The 19,259-nt window shown below is 43.9% G+C and overlaps 1 pseudogene; it reads left to right on the top strand.

The window, feature by feature from the left end:
• The first annotated feature begins 16,004 nt into the window (after positions 1 to 16,004).
• The window catches only part of LOC125538069 (uncharacterized), a 28,173-nt pseudogene continuing 24,918 nt past the window's right edge, over positions 16,005 to 19,259 (top strand).

Genomic DNA, 19,259 nt, shown 5'->3' with positions numbered 1-19,259 from the left:
GTTGAATTCATTCATGATGCTACTGAAAATTATTATGAGGGAGGAATATATGCTTATAGGAATTGCAATAATATCAAGTTTCCTCTCTATGTGCTTAAAGTTTTGAAGTTATGCTTGTTTTACCTTCCTATGCAAGTTGATTCTTGTTCCCACAAGTTGTTTGCTCACAAAACCCCTATGCATAGGAAGTGGGTTAGACTTAAATGTGTTAGTCATATTCTTCATGATGCTCTCTTTATGTTTCAATTCTTATCTTTTATGTGAGCATGATTGAATCATCATGCCTAGCTAGGGGCGTTAAACGATAGCGCTTGTTGGGAGGAAACCCAACTTCATTTTTGTTCTTTGCTTTTTGTTCCTGTTTAGTAATAAATAATTTATCTAGCCTCTGTTGTGATAGAGTTTTTATGTTTTAGTTAGTGTTTGTGCCAAGTAGAACCGTTGGGAAGACTTGGGGAAAGTCTTGTTGATCTTGCTGTAAAAAACAGAAACTTTAGCACTCACGAGAATTGCTGTCATTTTTTATTGGAGAGTGATATTTAGTTAAATATTTTTGCAGATGATTTATATATAAATTTCTCAAGTCCATAAATTTATTTTAGAATTTTTGGGGTTCCAGAAGTTTGCGTTAGTTACAGATTACTACAGACTGTTCTGTTTTTGACATATTCTGTTTTTCATGTGTTGTTTACTTATTTTGATGAATCTATGGCTAGTAAAAGAGTTTATAAACCATAGATAAGTTGGAATGTAGTAGTTTTAACACCAATATAGATAAATAATGAGTTCATTACATTACCTTGAAGTGGTGTTTTGTTTTCTTTCGCTAATGGAGCTTACGAGTTTTCTGTTAAGTTTTGTGTTGTAAAGTTTTCAAGTTTTGGGTAAAGATTCGATGGACTATGGAATAAGGAGTGGCAAGAGCCTATGCTTGGGGATGCCCAAGGCACCCCGAGGTAATATTCAAGGACAACCAAAAGCCTAAGCTTGGGGATGCCCCGGAAGGCATCCCCTCTTTCGTCTTCGTTCATCGGTAACTTTACTTGGAGCTATATTTTTATTCACCACATCATATGTGTTTTGCTTGGAGCATCAATTTATTTTGTTAGAATTTGCTTGCTGTTATTTATAACAATGTTTTGCATCTTTTATTTCAATAAAAGTGGCATTGATAGCCTTTACGTTGATTCCGTCAGCGAGTATACCGGGTCTGAGCTAATTATTCGGCTTTTGACTTTCTCATTTTATCGGTATACCCATTTTTGGTAATACGTTGTGATATGTTTTAACTTTGCCGTTGAGTTCAAACTGTTGAGGTTGCAAAGGAATCTTGGATCTGCCAGAACAGACTTGGATATTCCACACTAACCATGTCAAGCGGGTCAGCGGGGTATGCAAATCCTTGTAAATAGAGTAGGCCGCTGAAGGTGTATGTCTTTGTGGATCCATGTGGAATTATGGCCTCCAACTGACTTGGGGTATCCGGACCCTGATGGTCGTGCAAAATAATCATACCTTTGTTGTCAGTCTCACCCTTTAACGGTCATGATTTTCTTTGTCAGGATACCTTCTGAAATACTTGACCACAGATGTCCTTGATCCTTCGTATGACCATGACTGTGGCTAGTGCAATATTTTTGGCATTATTCCTTCTGCTTATTTTATGACCTTTCTTAGGTATATCTGCTGGATCGGTGTCATATCCCGTATAAGTGACCGATCTGACCCGGGATACATGCGTGCCATATGTATAATAAACATATGCAATTGAATACCATATTAGTGCGGCAGGCATATGTTTTGACTGAATTGTTCCTCTGACAAAATTATTGCAAATTTGATCCTTGATCCGAAGAGAAAAGCAATTCGTGTAGCTTGCCGAGGAAGGCTCATTAGCTTCTGCTCGAAGCTTTTGTCTGTGTAGCGTGCAGAAGAAGCCTTGATAGCTTACACATGAAGCTTGACCTGAGTAGTGTGTGCAGGAGAAGCTGGGTTTCCGTACTTGAGAAGCTTCTCCTCAGGTTTGCTTGTTGAGAAAAATTCATTTCCCGTCTGTCAGAAGCTTTTACCGAGGTGTCTTGTTGAGAAAGACCGGGTACCGTGGGCCGGAAATAGTTCACATATCATGCTGAGGAAAACTTGAGGAGCCTTGCCTCATAAATTTCTTCCGATAGCGTGTGGAATAATGATGGGTATCTTATATCCAAAACTTCATACTGATATGCAGACTGAAATCCCTGCACATGTCCATAATATTTTGCGGCTGATCATTTGCATGAGAAAATTTGTTTGACTGTCTTCCTTGAGCATATCACATCCTGACTTTCTCTTGGAGTATAACATATTTCAAGTATCATTTATTGTTGAGCCAAAAATTTGCCTATGATCCATACCTTTGACTGAAAAATATACCGTTGGTCTTGCATCTGACTTGCCTTTCTACCGGATGGATCATTACTGCTGCAGAATTGATGCGGCTAATCAATCCAAGACACAGTTTGTATTCTGAGCAGATATTCCATATATCATGCGGTTGACTGAGAAGGCCATAATGTTTAGCTGAGCTTCTTCCAAATATTTAAATACTTATTACTTCTTCGAGTCTGTTGTCAGTTGATGAGCAACTCTTTATAGGGGGAAAATAATGCAACTCCGGGGCCCAAAAAGAAAGAAGCAAAAGAAAACTCAACTAAACAAAAAAACACAACAATAATCAATTCACACACAATCACTGTCGCATATTACTGCTAGTCACACAACATGCATGCCTACTTAAGCACACAAATTTCGTGGGATCTTCGGTTCTACGATCTAGCATGTTGTGACGATGTGCACGAGGACGAATAAATGTGTGGAAAAATTGGTGTAAACAGCGCTACACCAAGTGCTAGCTTAGCCAGGTAGCAACCCGGACTAGCTCGGAGGCGAGGGCGCATTCGGCAATCATGCAGTGGGACACGAAGGTCGCAACCACATTATTTTCAAGCGGACGGAAAAAGATTCGTACTCGTCCAAGAAATAGGATAGCAGGGGGAAAACTGAGGCTGCTGACACTGCCCTTTCTTGATAACTATGATCATTAAGGGTTGCCAAAATGACAAGAAAAAGGACGATCCGTGATAGAAGCATGTCTACCACCGAAACAAAAGGTGCGGCTGAAAGAAATAATTCGGCGCGATACCTGAGCACCATTTTTGCAAACAGTGTCGGGATCACTTGGCATCACTCTGCTGGGACAGAAATGACGCCAAACACTGAAGAATGAGCAAGAAAAGAAAACTGGAGAGATGCAAAGGCTGAGCTGTAGTGGATCCGGACCGATGCCATCTACACTCACCAGATTAAACCGTTAGTAACAAAATAAAAAGGCTACATGCATGCTATGCAACAAACAAATGCAGCAACCAAATGCGACAAACAAGACCACCCCTAAACTACCGATTTCTACCGCTCGCGCTGACTAGGGCGTCCTACAGCCAGACCTGCTCTGATACCAAGCCTGTGGCACCGCGGCTCAGAGAAACCGGAACACCCCGTATTCCCGCCCAGAGATCGAGGAGAAGTCTCTGGAATACGGCACTGCTTGAAATAGAACAAATCAGCTCTTATTACAAAAATAATAATTACACGGGTCTGATGTTACAATGATCACATCAGCATGGCGACACTACGGCTGCGATACTACACTTGCTCTATGCTAGCAGCGGAACAAGTCGTAGCAGCGGAACAACGACGAAGGTGGTGAACTCCACTCCGCAGGGACTCTGGCTGGGACACGATCTAGCTCGTGCGAACGGAAACCACGACAAGCAATCAAGCAATCACGGCATCACCTGCAATCTGGCATGACATGCCAGGTCAGTACATTGAATGTACTTGCAAGCTCACAACAACCATAAACATCAAGGCAAGACAATAACATAGCATTAAGCAGGTTAATTAAATTAACATCTACCATGATACGACAGCAACTACTAAGCATGATATGAAACTACTACAATACATATAAATCACCATCTCAGATCTCCATAACCATATCTCTCTTGGCTAACCGGTCAAGCAATATACCATCTCGATCAACTCACGATCGAAACCATACCGTGATCTTTCCGGCGATCACAACCATGACCAACACTTGGTCTCCAACATCATCATCAACATCCTGCCAAACTATTACTGCTCACAATATATCATCATATATATATATCACCTATAAGTCATTCCGTCATGTGAGTGTTGATCGAATGGTGGGACCTAGTACAGACGCGACTATCGATAGATTAATACACTCTGCAGAGGTAGCACACTGTACCCACACCACAGAACCCATGGCCTCGCACTCCCATTCGGGTGGACCAACGGCGTTCCGATAAAACCGATCTACTGCCATGATACTCTCCCGGCCACTCCGACCCACTCCCCAACGGGCTGGTCCTGGGTGGCCCCGTGTCTACCAAAGACATCCCGACCGCCGTCGTGGTCAAAACACTCCCACTCGGGGACACTCCCACTCGAGGACTCGGTACCATAATCTCATCAACGAGCACACAAGATTATGCCTGCTTACCGGGCCAGGGCAAGCACGACATAACCTTCCCTAGATGGAGGCACCGACGAGATGCATGACAATAGACCGCATTAGGGCCTTCCCACAAAGGCAAATGTGGTTGCACTGGAGAAACCCCGGTTCGGCGTCACATGACCAACTTAATGACGGAATTTATCCCCAAAATATAATTGTGGTAACTGATACTCCGATATCAACTATCAAACTATAATCCAAATCATAGCCATAACCAACAAATAATTCAAGCATAATACCATCATCTCAAAATACTCCAAGGGTAGCACAACACTACTGTCATGATGGATCCGAAAACAATAATCCTACTACTCCAATAACAAGAATAAAGCTATTCGGCTAAGATCCACATGTAAACATCATTACTGAAAATAATACTCCAAGCAACAGAACATCAACTAGCATCATGAAAATAATCATACTAACCACTAATAATCCCAAGGCAGCATGATATCCAAGGTAATACTCCAAAATATAATAACAAGTATCATCATGAAAATAATCATACTAACCACTAATAATCCAAAGGCAGCATGACATCCAAAGAAATACTCCAAAATATAATAACAAGTATCATCATGAAAATAATCATACTAACCACTAATAATCCAAAGGCAGCATGATATCCAAAGTAATACTCCAAAATATAATAACAGATACCATCATGGAAATAATCATACTAACCACTCATAATCCAAAGGCAGCATGACATCCCAAGTGATACTCCAAAAATATCATATCCAACACCACCATGAAAATAATCATAACATAAGCCACTAATAATCCAATGGCAACATGTCAACCACATAAGCTGCAAAAATATAAGTCCTAGAACTCCAAGCAACATCATGGCAATAACAAGATCAAAATACAACTCCGAGAAATTGCCATGCACAAAGTCATGTAGCTAAAGCAATATTTTAAACAAGTTCAAATAATTTAAACCATGTCACTGCATTGCAATCATGCAAATGGAGGGTGTGGCTTGCCTGTGGTGGAAGAAATCACCGAAAGAAAGTGCGAGAAACTCGCGGAAAGATCGCCGGAAAATCTACTCTCCCGGAGGGGGCTGAATAAGGGCAGGGGCAAAATGGTCATTTTCAGAATGTCAAAACATGGTGAAAATGATTCCATCAGAATGGGCTCGACAAAACAAAGAAGTGGGCTTTGGAATCACCTCATTTGGAGTTAGGAGCAAAAAGATATGAATGTTTTTCTACCAGGGACCTATCTGTAAAGAAAATATTTTCCAACAGGGCGGGTGGGGACGGCCACTTATCCACGTCACCACTGGGCTGGGTCAACGCGTAGTGGCTGACGAGGGGGTCCCACGTGCGGGGTGTCATCTTCTTCATCTCCCTCGCGCTCGCCCGTGGACCAGAGGGAGGTCTCCGACGTCGATACTCGTCCGGGCGGCTCAGGTCGACTCGGGTGACGCCCCGGCCACCGGAGTGACCAGCACGGGGACGCGCATCCACCTAGGCTCTTCACGCGCGTCGGTGAGAGCTGGAGGAAGCAGGGCCTCGACCACGGCGGACAGGAGCTTCGGGCGTCGTCGAACTCGATGCTATGGGGCTCTGGCAGAGGAGGGGAATGGCGAGGGAGCTCATCCATGATCTGGTAGGTGCTCTGGTGGAGGAGGAAGTGGGAGAGGGGCTCAGGCTTGAGCCAATCAGGGAGCGTGCCCGCGGCGGCCATGGCGGTGATGGTGGAGCAGGAGGACCGTTCGAGCTCAATGGAGAGGTTGGGGAGGGAGCTGGGAGGTTGGTGAGGAGGCTGATGAGCTCGGAAGGGCCTCAGGTGGCCTTATATAGGCGGGGGCGAGGGGCACGGGCTCGGGTGTCGCCGGGCATGTCTGACCGAGGCTCTGGCGACGGCCAGCGATCACGGGGAGGCGCAGGAACGCGACGAGGGGGGTGCAGACGAGCCGCGGAGGTCACGGAGACGAGCGGAGCTTGGGGACAAGAAGAGGAAGAAGCCACGGCGCCATCAATGCTCGGTCGGCCATAGTGCATCCATGGGCGCACAGCGACGAGAGCTGACAGAGGGGGAAGAGGCTCCAGGAGGACGGCGACGATGCAGGCTAGCTGTTGGACACGCTCACGCGCGCGAAGACGGCGAGAGGAGGAGGGACCGAAGCACAAACAACCACTGGATGCGGCCGCAGTGCATAGAGCGCGTGCACTGCTATGCCATTAACGCGGTCACCGCGTGCACTGGCATATAGCGGGGGAGTGAGGCTTGAACATGTTGTCTAGTGGTAAGTTCATCCAGGGTAGGTCTCAACTACGGTGGTAGCTCGGTTGAAAGTGATATGGTTAAACGGTAAGAACTCTTTGAAGTTTAAAGCAGTAAACTTGGGTGAGCACTAGTGATCAACGGGAAGGGTTTTGGATCCAATGGAGTTGTCTGCGAGGTTGAGGTAAATAAGGACTTACATCCTGGTAACTTGGAGAAGAATTGGATCAACATAAATCATAGTTGCTTTGCAACTGCCAAATCTGGTCCAGAAATGAGATTTGGACGATGCACTCAAATGGTGTGGCCACTTGAGCTCAAGTTTGGCAAGGCTTCATGATTTAATCATATAAAGATGTTGTATAAGTTTCATACCAATTGGATAAACCAAAATGGTACTTGCTTCACAAACATCCTTGCTGACCAGAAACTTGCAAAAATTCTAGAGGAATAATGGCATGATGAACCTTGTCCAAAATGTGTGAAGGTAGGTTATATGAATAATATAAGGCCTAGAAAAATTTTCAGCCATAATGGAGCAAGATAAAATATACTTGCTTCACAAACTGAAATTTTGGGCAGAATCAAAGAATTGAAGGTGAGCTCACATGGAGGCATGAAATGAGCTCTACTTTGGTGGAGGGCTATGATATAATGATATGAGGGATCATGCAAAATGGCAACTCATTTGGACATGCTTAGCTTGTACTTCCTTCACAACCAGTTCCCTCGGATAGGAACTTTGGAAAATCATAATTAAATATTTACTAGGCAAATGAGGTTGCATTTTGGCATGTGGCAATGATATATACAGGAAAAGGTGTCCAAGGAGTTTGAGGTCAATTGGGAAAATATAAATGTCACTTGCTTCACATTCTGCCATTCAGGACAGAAGAGGAAATGAATTATTTGAGAAAGATGATAAACATGACAAATGAAATATTTTGCCATATTTGAGAATTATATTACCCAAAAAATTTATGAGAATTATTTGGGAATTTTAGGAGTGATGGAAATAAAGGTTGCTTCACAACCTAGGGCAGACAGGGTTATTCCTTTAATAGAAAAGGGAATATTCCTGAGAAAAAGATTTTAGGGTTTGGTCAAGGAGTGAAGTGTCATGATCTTGGCAAGGTTTTGAGAATGATGAGCCACTTGGGAGGAAAAAGAGGATGATTTCCCAGGTGACAAGGTCACAGAACCACTCCAAAAAGAAAAACAGAGCAAAAACCAATAAATCAAAAAGAAAAAGAAAAGGGCCAAAATCCAGGCTGTTACAATGCCGAAGGCATCCCAGGATAATATTTCAAGAAGTCTCAAGCGTCTAAGCTTGGGGATGCCCCGGTTGGCATCCCACCTTTCTTCTTCAACAACTATCGGTTAGTTTCGGTTGATCCTAAGTTTTTGCTTCTTCACATGATGTTTGCCATTCTTAGAATGTCATTTTACTTTGTTTTGATTGCTGTTTGAATAAAATACCAAGATCTGAAATTCTTAAATGTTAGAGAGTCTTCACATAGTTGCATAATTATTCGACTACTCATTTATCTTCACTTATATCTTTCGGAGTAGTTTGTCATTTGCTCTAGTGCTTCACTTATATCTTTTTAGAGCACGGTGGTGGTTTTATTTTGAAGAAATATATGAACTCTCATGCTTCACTTATATCATTTTGAGAGTCTTTAGAACAGCATGGTAGTTTTCTTTGGTTATGAAACTAGTCCTAATATGATGGGCATCCAAGAGGGATATAGTAAAAACTTTCATATAAAGTGCATTGAATACTATGAGAAGTTTGATAGTTGACAATTGTTTTGAGATATGGAGATGGTGATATTAGAGATGTGCTAGTTGAGTAGTTGTGAATTTGAGAAATGCTTGTGCTAAAGTTTGTAATTCCCGTAGCATGCACGTATGGTGAACTGTTATGTGATGAAGTCGGAGGATGACTTATTTATTGATTGCCTTCCTTATGAGTGGCGGTCGGGGACGAGCGATGGTCTTTTCCTACCAATCTATCCCCCTAGGAGCATGCGGGTAGTACTTTGTTTCGATAACTAATAGATTTTTTGCAATAAGTATGTGAGTTCTTTATGACTAATGTTGAGTCCATGGATTATACGCACTGTCACCCTTCCACCATTCCTAACCTCTCTAGTACCGCGCAACTTTCGCCGGTACCATAAACCCACCATATACCTTCCTCGAAACAGCCACCATACCTACCTATTATGGCATTTCCATAGCCATTCCGAGATATATTGCCATGCAACTTTCCACTGTTCCATTATTATGACATGCTTCATCATTGGCATATTGCTTTGCATGATCATGTAGTTGACATCGTATTTGTGGCAAAGCCACCGTTCATAATTCTTCCATACATGTCACTCTTGAGTCATTGCACATCCCGGTACACTGCCGGAGGCATTCATATAGAGTCATATTTTGTTCTAGGAATCGAGTTGTAATTCATAAGTTGTAAGTAAATAAAAGTGTGATGATCATCATTAATAGAGCATTATCCCAAAAAAGGGTAGAAAGGCCAAATAAAAAAATAAAGGCCAAATAAAAAAGAAAAAAGAAAGGCCAAAAAAAGAAAATAAAAAGGGGCAATGCTACTATCCTTTTACCACACTTGTGCTTCAAAGTAGCACCATGATCTTCATGATACAGAGTCTCTTATGTTGTCACTTTCATATACTAGTGGGAATTTTTCATTATAGAACTTGGCTTGTATATTCCAACAATGGGCTTCCTCAAATGCCCTAGGTCTTCGTGAGCAAGCAAGTTGGATGCACACCCACTAGTTTCTTTTGTTGAGCTTTCATACATTTATATCTCTAGTGCATCCGTTGCATGGCAATCCCTACTCACTCACATTGATATCTATTGATGGGCATCTCCATAGCCCATTGATACGCCTAGTTGATATGAGACTATCTTCTCCTTTTTGTCTTCTCCACAACCACCATTCTATTCCACCTATAGTGCTACGTCCATGGCTCACGCTCATGTATTGCGTGAAGATTGAAAAAGTTTGAGAACATCAAAAGTATGAAACAATTGCTTGGCTTGTCATCAGGGTTGTGCATGACTTAAATATTTTGTGTGGTGAAGATGGAGCATAGCCATACTATATGATTTTGTAGGGATAGCTTTCTTTGGCCATGTTATTTTGAGAAGATATAATTGCTTGGTTAGTATGCTTGAAGTATTCTTATTTTTATGTCAATATTAAACTTTTGTCTTGAATCTTATGGATCTGAATATTCTTGCCACAATAAAGAGAACTACATGGATAAATATGTTAGGTAGCATTCCACATCAAAAATTCTGTTTTTATCATTTACCTACTCGAGGACGAGCAGGAATTAAGCTTGGGGATGCTGATACGTCTCCAACGTATCTATAATTTTTTTATTGTTCCATGCTATTATATTATCAACCTTGGATGCTTTATATGCATTTATATGCTATTCTATATGATTTTTGGGACTAACCTATTAACCCAGAGCCCAGTGCTAGTTTCTGTTTTTTCCTTGTTTTAGAGTATCGCAGAAAAGGAAAATCAAACGGAGTCCAATTGACCTGAAACTTCACGAAACTTATTTTTGGACCAGAAGAAGCCCACGGGGTATCGGAGTTGGACCAGGAGAGTCCCGAGCTGCCCACCCCCCTGGGCGTGCCCCCCTACCTCGTGGACAGCCCAGAGGTCCACCGACGTACTTCTTCCTCCCATATATACCCATATACCCTAAAAACTTCGGGGAGCACAATAGATCGGGAGTTCCACCGCCACAACCTCCGTAGCCACCGAAAACCAATCTAGACCCATTCCGGCACCCTGCTGGAGGGGGGAATCCCTCTCCGGTGGCCATCTTCATCATCCCGGTGCTCTCCATGACGAGGAGGGAGTAGTTCTCCCTCGGGGATGAGGGTATGTACCAGTAGCTATGTGTTTGATCTCTCTCTCTCTCTCGTGTTCTTGAGGTGGTACGATCTTGATGTATCGCGAGCTTTGCTATTATAGTTGGATCATATGATGTTTCTCCCCCTCTACTCTCTTGTAATGGATTGAGTTTTCCCTTTGAAGTTATCTTATTGAATTGAGTCTTTAAGGATATGAGAACACTTGATGCATGTCTTGCGTGGGATACCCGTGGTGACAATGGGGTATTATATTGATCCACTTTTTGTATGTTTTGTTGATCAACTTGCGGGTTCCGCCCATGAACCTATGCAAAGGGGTTGGCACATGTTTTCGTCTTGACTCTCCGGTAGAAACTTTGGGGCACTCTTTGAAGTACTTTGTGTTGGTTTGAATAGATGAATCTGAGATTGTGTGATGCATATCGTATAATCATACCCACGGATACTTGAGGTAACATTGGAGTATCTAGGTGACATTAGGGTTTTGGTTGATTTGTGTCTTAAGGTGTTATTCTAGTGCGAACTCCAGGGCTGTTTGTGACACTTATAGGAATAGCCCAATGGATTGATTGGAAAGAATAACTTTGAGGTGGTTTCGTACCCTACCATAATCTTTTCGTTTGTTCTCCGCTATTAGTGACTTTGGAGTGACTCTTTGTTTCATGTTGAGGGATAGTTATATGATCTAATTATGTTATTATTGTTGACAGAACTTGCACTAGTGAAAGTATGAACCCTAGGCCTTATTTCCACGCATTGCAATACCATTTACGCTCACTTTTATCATTAGTTACCTTGCTGTTTTTATATTTTCAGATTACAAAAACCTTTATCTACCATCCATATACCACTTGTATCACCATCTCTTCGCCGAACTAGTGCACCTGTACAATTTACCATTGTATTGGGTGTGTTGGGGGCACAAGAGACTCTTTGCTATTTGGTTGCAGGGTTGCTTGAGAGAGACCATCTTCATCCTACGCCTCCTACAGATTGATAAACCTTAGGACATCCACTTGAGGGAAATTTGCTACTGTCCTACAAACCTCTGCACTTGGAGGCCCAACAATGTCTATGTGAAGAAGGTTTTGTAGTAGACATCAGCCCGAACCCGGGAGCTCAATGTGTCGTCAGCACCAACGAATTTGGTCTCTGAAATTGCTGCTCTGGCAGTTGGGGATGCAGATCTGAAGGGGGAATTAAAGAAGATGAACAAGAACTTGAAGCAGATGATTCAATTGAACAAGTAGGCGAATCTGATAGCTTTAGGATTTTATTTTTGTATAGTTGCTCTAGGAATTGCTTACTTGCTGGTCATCACTCGTTAGAGATGTTATTTGTGTCGTGTCATGTGCTCTATGATTTGCTTAAGGATTTGTGGATCATGTGCTCTCTGTGTTGCTTAATTTGTGGATCATGTGCTCTTTGTGTTGCTTAAACTATGCCTCTATCTCCATCTCTGAATCTCTGTAGGTGTCAGTTTTTGACACTTTCAGTTTCGTCAGACAACACCGACCGCAGAAGAGAAAAAACGTAGTTCTAGGTCCCAAATTAAAACTAAGCTCTGGTTGGGCCATCTCATTGCATTGACTGTCAAAGGCCCACAAAGATAAAAGAGGCCTAGAAAATAGTGCATGTGCTGGCCTCTGTATTTTTGCTTGATTATTGCCATGGTAAATTCATTTATTGTCATGCCGAACAAAAATAATGAATGATGGTAAATCGATTTATTGTTAGCAGTACAACTTTTGTCGCATGGCATTTTTGTACAGATAATTGCCATGGCGAACTGAAGAATAAATTTTTCCATGTCATTGTTAGTGTAGATACCATGACAAATTCTTTAGGGTCCCGATTCTTTATTTAACTTGCCCATGTCAAATTTATTTGTACATATCGTGGCAATTTCCTTCTCTATATAGCCTACGGCACAACACTTCGATTTTTTTGACATGCGGGTATTATAAACATGTTTTTGGTGCAAGAAAATATTGTATACACGATTTTTTGTTTTTTTGTTTTATACATGATTTTTTGTAGAACATGGCAAATTTATTAGGGATCTCAATTTATTATTAAGATCATGTCAGATTTAATTATGTAGATCATGATATCCATCAGAAACCATGTCTAAAATAAAGTCTGGTGGCACCATTAGCCACCATATCCATCAAGAGAGCATGTCTAGGGCTCGGCTACGGCACCATATCCATCTAGAGAGCATGTCTACGGCTCGTCTACGACACTATATCCATCTACCGATATCTCATGTAGCAAGCATAGATCCATAACACAGAAAGTAGCAAGCATAACATAGTTCTTACATAAAACATAGGGTGCACAACAGAGTTCATGGTAGAACCACGACATAACATAAAAATATATAAAAATCCCTAATAGGCAAGACAAGCTTCATGAGACCCGCTGGGCCTTCACCACCATCTTCACTACGCCTTCTCTTCAGTGCTCCTCCTCCATACCGTCCTCGCAGAGGTAGTAGGGGAAGTTGTGCATACCGTCGCAGACGGGGAAAATGTAGTCGAAGTTTGTGAGGATGTTGTGGGTTGTGAATGCGATGAATTCGCCTCCACACCAAAACACCTTGGTGAGGAGGTAGTACGCTTCAAATCTGTTGGTGAAGTTGACGATGAGCCCTATCTGTGGAGTGCTGGAGTTTGGACGCACTTCATCCAGTCGGAACATCACCGGCGAGCCCGCCGGGAGGTGGGCAAAGCCTACACTGAGGAACCACTGGGAAAACTCCCTTGCACCCCTCCAGCGTGAGAACGCCCACATGTGGAGTGTCCTCTCCATGACAACGCTGGACAAATACCGTCTATCCAGCATGGTCGGTGGGAGCTCGAAGGTGGGGCCGTTGTACTGCATGCTCGCCTTGCTTTGAGAGTGCTCTGGGTTTGGGTGAAGAAGAGAAGGGGGCGGCGCAAATGGATGTCTGGAGAATAGGTGGAGGGGTGGTGGTTTAAATAGGCAAAGGGGAAGGGAAGGGAAGTTGCACCGGCCGCGCTTTGGATCTGCTACGTTCAAATGAGCCGCCTCAATTGATATGCCACTTTAATTGGAACATGTTTTAATTGTAACGTTGAATAGATGTGACTGTATCGAAAAGTGTAAAACAATGCTCTACATCGAGGAGATACGCGTGCGAGATGAGACAAACCAGCGGCAGCGACCGTCCCTGCGTCCGTGGCGGCTCGTGATAACCCACAAGTATAGGGGATCGCAACAGTTTTTGAGGGTAGAGTATTCAACCCAAATTTATTGATTCGGCACAAGGGGAGCCAAAGAATATTCTCAAGTATTAACAGTTGAGTTGTCAATTTAACCACACCTGAAAGACTTAATATCTGCAGCAAAGTATTTAGTAGCAAAGTAATATGGAAGTAGCAGTAACAGTGGCAAAAGTAACAGACAGTAGCAGTATTTGTAGTGATTGTAACAGTGGCAACGGAAAAGTAACTAAGCAAAGATCAATATGTGAAAAGCTCGTAGGCAATGGATCAGTGATGGATAATTATGTCGGATTCGATTCCTCATGCAACAGTTATAACATAGGGTGACACAGAACTAGCTCCAGTTCATCAATGTAATGTAGGCATGTATTCCGAATATAGTCATACGTGCTTATGGAAAAGAACTTGCATGACATCTTTTGTCCTACCCTCCTGTGGCAGCGGGGTCCTATCGGAAACTAAGGGATATTAAGGCCTCCTTTTAATAGAGTACCAAAACAAAGCATTAACACTTAGTGAATACATGAACTCCTCAAACTACGGTCATCACCGGGAGTGGTCCCGATTATTGTCACTTCGGGGTTACCGGTTCATAACACATAGTAGGTGACTATTGACTTGCAAAATAGGATCAAGAACTCACATATATTCATGAAAACATAATAGGTTCAGATCTGAAATCATGGCACTCGGGCCCTAGTGACAAGCATTAAGCATAGCAAATCCATAGCAACATCAATCTCAGAACATAATGGATATATACTAGGGATCAAACCCTAACAAAACTAACTCGATTACATGATAAATCTCATCCAACCCATCACCGTCCAGCAAGACTATGATGGAATTACTCACGCACGGTGGTGAGCATCATCAAATTGGTGATGCAGGAAGGTTGATGATGACGATGGCGATGGATTCCCCTCTCCGGAGCCCCAAACGGACTCCAGATCAGCCCTCCCGAGAGAGATTAGGGCTTGGCGGCGGCTCCGTATCATAAAATGTGATGAATCCTTCTCTCTGATTTTTTTCCTCCTCGAACATGAATATATAGAGTTGGAGTTGAGGTCGGTGGAGCCTCAGGGGGGCCATGAGACAGGGGGGCGTGCCTAGGGGGTGGGTGCGCCCCCACCCTCGTGGACAGGGTGTGGTGTAATACCCCGGATATGATTTTCCCAATATGTACTCCAACTCTTGCCGTTTCCGGCGTTAAGTTATTTTATTTTCTCGGGTTCGGGTTTTTGCCTCCGTGTGTTGTTGTCGTTGTCATGCATCTCATATCATGTCATCATGTGCATTGCATTTGCATACGTGTTCATCTCATGCATCCGAGCATTTTCCCCGTTGTCCGTTTTGCATTCCGGCGCTTCGTTCTCCTCCGGTGGCCATTTCTACCTTTCTTTCGTGTGTGGGGATTAAACATTTCCGGATTGGACCGAGACTTGCCAAGCGGCCTTGGTTTACTACCGGTAGACCGCCTGTCAAGTTTCGTACCATTTGGACTTCGTTTGATGCTCCAACGGTTAACCGAGGGACCGAGAAGGCCTCGTGTGTGTTGCAGCCCAACACCCCTCCAAGTTGGCCCAAAACCCACCAACACCCTCTCCATCATCTAGAGCGTTCGATCATGATGGCGTGGCCGAAAACCGCACCTCATTTGGACACTCCTAGCTCCCTCTACCTCTATATAAAGACCCCTCCGAATTTCTCCTTCTCCTTCCCCCCGAAACCCTAGCTCCACTCATCATCGCGCACCGCCGGACAAAACTGCCACCGACGGACACGTCCGGATCCACCCCGCCGCCGCCACGTGGCGCTCCGCCATTCGCCCGCGCCCCCGTGACCACATCGACGTCTCCCGCGCCGCGGGCCCGCAAGGCCCGTGCGGGGCCCTCCCCGGCCCGGCAGCGCCGCCCGCCTGCCGCATCACCGCGCCGCCCACGCCTTCGTCTTCTCCGGCCGTGGCGCCCCAGCGCCGCCTCGCCTCCATCACCGGCGGCATGCGCCACCGCGCCGCAGCGAGCCCCGCCGGCGACCGCCTCATCCTTGGCGGTAGGAACCGCGCCGCCAGCGGCCTCCGCCCCGACGTCCTCGCTCCGGTCGCCCTCGTCAACTCCAGCAAGCAATCCGGCCATCCTCGAAGTCCATGCCGCTGCTACAGTAACCGGATCTACATCTGGAATTTGGATCGGTTGACCTTTTTGCCCGAAACCCTAATTATTTGGCTATGTTCATCGCGTCGTAACTTTGCATTCGTAGCTCCATTTTGGGCATATAGCATATCAAAATGTTCTCCTCAGAGAGCACATCATTTCATCTCATTGCATCATTTTCATTTGAGTTCATCTTGATGCCCGAAATGCTGTTAGAAGAATGCTATTTGAGATAATTGGCAGATCTGCTGCTCCAATTAGATATTTTTCATTTTTGCCATGATTTTTGTGTGCATGATATGCCCCTCAGCTCTACATGAGTTTTGCTATATGTTTTGCCATCTATCCAGAGGTGCAACCCATGTATTTTTGTAATGTGTGTGGTGACTAGCACAAGCTTGCAAAGTGGTGCATTCGTTAATGCTGATTTCAGGGACTTAGCATTTCCACTAAGTCCTTGATCTGTTTATCTCAATATGCCATATGTTCATGTTGTTTGCTAGTGATCCGTGCCTCTTTTGAGGATGGTCAGTAAGGATGTTTTGTTAATCTTGTAGTGCTCTATCCATCCATGTATTTTTGCAATTATGGAGCACCCTAGCTTGAGTCAATCGAGCTCTACTTTTGCCATTTAATGAATCTGGGCAGATTGTCTACTTGTTAGCAATTTTGCCGAGGATGTTGTAGTTGATCCGTGCATGCTATGCTATTGTTCTTGCCATGTCTAGCTTGTATAATGTGTATTCTTGATGGGTGTATGCGTAGATTGTCATGACTTGCTCTGTAGTGAGTGCATCGAGCTCGCAAACATGCCTACTTGATATCTGATTTGCATGCTCCAGTTTTTCACTAAGTCTGTGATCTGATTATGTTTTTGCCATGTTCACATGCTTGCAAATGTATTTTCTGATCCCTTTTGGCTCAAGGTCACTAAGGGACTTTTGTTAAGCTCTTTGAGTAGCTCCAATCCATGCTTTAGTTTTCCATGTTCAGGTCCTGTAGTATATAGTTTTCATGCTCCAAAGTGTGCTACCTGATCTGAAATTCCACACAAGTGTTAATTTCACTAAGTCTGAAATCTGTTTACCAAATGCATTTTTGCCATGCTTGTTTGAACCTGTAAATGGATGAATTGGCCGTAGCTCAGTGTTCCTCTTTTGTTAAGCATCATGAATGGATTCCTGCCATGTATTTTGATGCCATGTTTGGGTGCTGTAGCATGTTCATCTTGATGCATTTAGATGGCTACTTGCTGCAAATCGCAGACCGTTGTCATATTTGAATTGCTTGCCATTTCCAAACCGTAACTCCGATTCCGGCGTTCTTTATATCGTTTTCAAGAGATTTCATCTCACCTTTCCAGTGGCACACTTGGATTTCCATGTTGAGGCCAGGTTCATGCATTCCTTGTCAAATCTTGCATATGCATCGCATATCGCATCCCGCATAGCATACCATGTTTGCATCTTGTTGTTTGAGTTTGCACATGGTTGATTGTGTCCTTGTTGCTTGTTTGTCTTGTTTGGGTAGAGCCGGGAGACGAGTTCGCTAACGAGGAGCCCGTTGAGTTTGCTTTCGAGGATCCAGTCAACTCTGACAACTTTGCAGGCAAGATGATCATACCCTCGAAATCACTACTATCTTTGCTTTGCTAGATGCTCGCTCTTTTGCTATGCCTATGCTACGATGCCTACCACTTGCTTTTCATGCCTCCCAAATTGCCATGTCAAACCTCTAACCCACCATGTCCTAGCAAACCGTTGATTGGCTATGTTACCGCTTTGCTCAGCCCCTCTTATAGCGTTGCTAGTTGCAGGTGAAGATTGGAGACCGTTCCTTGTTGGAACATTATTTACTTGTTGGGATATCATTATATTATCTTGTTATCTTAATGCATCTATATACTTGGTAAAGGGTGGAAGGCTCGGCCTCTCTCCTAGTGTTTTGTTCCACTCTTGCCGCCCTAGTTTCCGTCATATCGGTGTTATGTTCCCGGATTTTGCGTTCCTTACGCGGTTGGGTTATAATGGGAAGCCCTTGATAGTTCGCCTTGATTAAAGCTTTTCCAGCAATGCCCAACCTTGGCTTTACAATTTGCCACCTAGCCTCTTTTTCCCTTGGGTTTTCGGAGCCCGAGGGTCATCTTATTTAAACCCCCCGGGCCAGTGCTCCTCTGAGTGTTGGTCCAAACAAAGCCACTTGCAGCGCCACCTCGGGGCAACTCGAGGGTTGGTTTTAGTTGTACGTATTGTTCATCTGAGTGTGCCCTGAGAACGAGATATGTGCAGCTCCTATCGGGATTTGTCGGCACATTCGAGAGGTGTTGCTGGATTTGTTTTAACTTGTCGAAGTGTCTTGTAGAACCGGGATACCGAGTCTGATCGGAATGTCTCGGGAGAAGGTCTATTCCTTCGTTGACCGTGAGAGCTTGTCATGGGCTAAGTTGGGACTCCCCTGCAGGGATTTGAACTTTCGAAAGCCGTGCCCGCGGTTATGGGCAGATGGGAATTTGTTAATGTCCGGTTGTAGATAACTTGAACCTTAACTTAATTAAAATGAATCAACTGTGTGAGTTACCGTGATGGTCTCTTCTCGGCGGAGTCCGGGAAGTGAACACGGTGTTGGAGTAATGCTTGCCGCAGGTTGCTCTCTAGTTATTCGTTCGCGCTTTGCCTTCTCTTCTCGCTCTCTTTTGCGAACAGGTTAGCCACCATATAAGTTAGTCGCTTGCTGCAGCTCCACATATTTACCTTGCCTTACCTATAAGCTTAAATAGTCTTGATCGCAAGGGTGCGAGATTGCTGAGTCCCTGTGGCTCACAGATTACTTCCAAACCAGATGCAGGGCCTGATGACTCCGTTCCAGATGACGCGCTTGAGCTCAAGTGGGAGTTCGACGAGGACTCTCGCCGTTACTATGTGTCTTTCCCTGATGATCAGTAGTGGTGCCCAGTTGGGGCGATAGGGACCGTGTCGCATGTTGGGTTGATCTTTCATTTTGGTGCCGTAGTCGGGCCATGAGTGATTGGTTGATGTAATGCTATTTATGTACTTTGATTGACGTGGCGAGTGTAAGCCAACTATGTATCTCCCCTTTTATTAT

This window comes from Triticum urartu, chromosome 2A (genome assembly GCF_056163025.1).
Source record: "Triticum urartu cultivar PI428250 chromosome 2A, HENAU_Tu73, whole genome shotgun sequence".
Taxonomy (NCBI): Eukaryota; Viridiplantae; Streptophyta; class Magnoliopsida; order Poales; family Poaceae; genus Triticum; species Triticum urartu.
This window is presented reverse-complemented; position numbering and strand designations above follow the sequence as displayed.